Raw genomic sequence first — 2,386 nt, forward strand, 5'->3', positions numbered from 1 at the left:
GGTACTTTTTGGGTGTGTTTGTGGGGCCCAGGGGTCCAATCTGGCTGGGACCCTTGCGTGGTGAAGGTGGTATATCTTCTAAAGCTAGTGTAAAAGAAAAATGAAAAAAAGTCCAGCCTCAAAAAGAGAACTTTCTAAAATTTTGACCTAACTAACTCTTTGTTAGTACAGTTCTATTAATTTTGGGGATGCAAAATTTTTTGGTCAATATTTCAGTTTCCAAAAAATCGATGAATGAAATCTTGTAGCTCCATAATTCGGAAATGACTCAAATTATTTATCTACGTTTGCTTTAAAATAAATGGACCAAAATAATAAAGTGCATTTTAGACTGGTGACCGTGGTAGGGTTGCCCTTCTGATAACGGGGGCCTCAAAGTCGCCCTTAATTTTATAATAGAAATTACGTTTATAAACCATGCTGTCAACACGTATTGAAATGCGTTTGGAAGTTTTAATAGAACGGACCAAAGCAGGGGTGCATTTGAGCCCTGGGCGTCTGTGGCAGGCTTCTCTTACTACGGGGCCTCAAAGTCGTCTTTTTAATTTTTACAAATAAAGTTTAGGTATCCATAACTCAACAAGGACTCGACGTATTGATTTGCGGTTTGAATTTTAATAGAACGGACCATATACTGGGGTGCATCAGATTCTGCGTCCGTGGTTGTCTCTTTAGGCATGGGGCCTCAAAGTCGCTTTTTTAATTTTTATAATAGAAATTCAGGCGTCCATAACCTCAAGGCAGTGACGTATTGATGTGCGGTTTGTACTTTTATTGAAACGGACCAAAATATTGGGGGTAAGCTGAGCCTCATCTCAGTGGCAAGGTTCTCTTAGCTACGGGGGCCTCAAATGCCTTTTTAATTTATACAATAAAATTCAGGCATCCAAAACTCAGCAAGGCCTGAATGTATTGACGTTTTGGTTTGAACGATTTAATACAACGGACCAAAAATGAAGGGGTTTAATTGAGTCTCTGTCCGCGGCAGGGTTCCTTCTCGGTGGACCAAAGTTGGTGTTTTTTTACTTTTCATATGAACCTTGTAATTTCAAAGTGACACTAGCATTACCTACAAGGCTACAGGAACCTTGAAACTGAAAATGACATGGAATACTACAACAGAGTGCCAATGATGAAAGTCTACCAGCTATAGCTAATGGTAGAATACAATGAAATTGAAAATGACACCTGTTATACAGCTGAAGAAAGAGTCTTCAAGGAGTCTTCAGGGATTCTTCGGTGAAGATTTTGGCGCCAATACGAAGACTTTAATTTTCTCAAACTAGAGCATAGTCATTCATGTAATGATGGCCACCTCCGGCGATTCCGGTAGGAATCTTTGGTAAGGGGTCCTTTTTTTTTTTTTTTAGGCCCGGGGTCCAATCTAGTCGGGACCCTGTTATACTGTTGAAGAAAGAGTCTTCACAGTTCTAGAGGTTCCTTCGGTGAGGATTTGGCACCACATGAAGACTGTATCATTTTTCAAACTAGAGCATAGTCATTCATGTAATGATGGCCACCTCCGGCGATTCTCAAGAGGAAATCTTTGTAAGTGGTCTTTTTGATTTGCTCAGGGGCCTAGTGGTCCAATCAGCCGACCTGCGTGGTGAAGCTGGCATATTCTAAACCTAGGTGTAAAAGAAAAATGAAAGTCCACCCTCAAAAATAGAACTTTCAAATTTTCTGACCTAACTAACCCTTGTTAGTACAATTTATTAATTTTGGGGATGCAAAATTTTTTGGCCAATATTTTACGTTTCCAAAATCGATGAATGGAATTCAGACATCCATAATCTGAAAATGACTCAAAATTATTTATCTTACGTTTGCTTTTTTCCCAATAAAAATGAAAACCAAAATACTGGGGACGCATTTGGAGCCTGGTGACCGTGGCAGGGTTCCCTCTGAGCAACGGGGAATCTCGCTGCCTCCTTTTTAATTTTTATAATAGAAATTAAGGTTTCATAACTCAAGAAGGCGACGAATTATTGATGTGCGGTTTGAATTTTTTAAGAGAACGACCAAAAATATGGGGCGGCATTTGGAGCCCTGGTGTCTGTGGCAGGTTTTCTCCAGCTACGGGCCTGGAAATTGTCTTTAATTTTGGCAATAAAAATTCAGGCATCCATAACTCAACAAGGACCCGACGTATTGATTTGCGGTTTGATTTTTTAGTAGAACAGACCAATATACTGGGGGTGCATTAGGAGTCTCATGTACGTGGTAGGGTTCCTCTTAGGCATTGGGCTCCAATTCTTTAATTTTATAATAGAAATTCAGGCGTCCATAACCCAAGAAGGCGGCGACGCATTGATGTGCGGTTTGAATTTTTATTAGAACGACCAAAAGGTTTTGATGGTATTTGGAGCCTCATCTCTGTGCGGCA

The sequence above is a fragment of the Macrobrachium rosenbergii genome, unplaced genomic scaffold (genome assembly GCF_040412425.1).
Source record: "Macrobrachium rosenbergii isolate ZJJX-2024 unplaced genomic scaffold, ASM4041242v1 393, whole genome shotgun sequence".
Lineage (NCBI taxonomy): Eukaryota > Metazoa > Arthropoda > Malacostraca > Decapoda > Palaemonidae > Macrobrachium > Macrobrachium rosenbergii.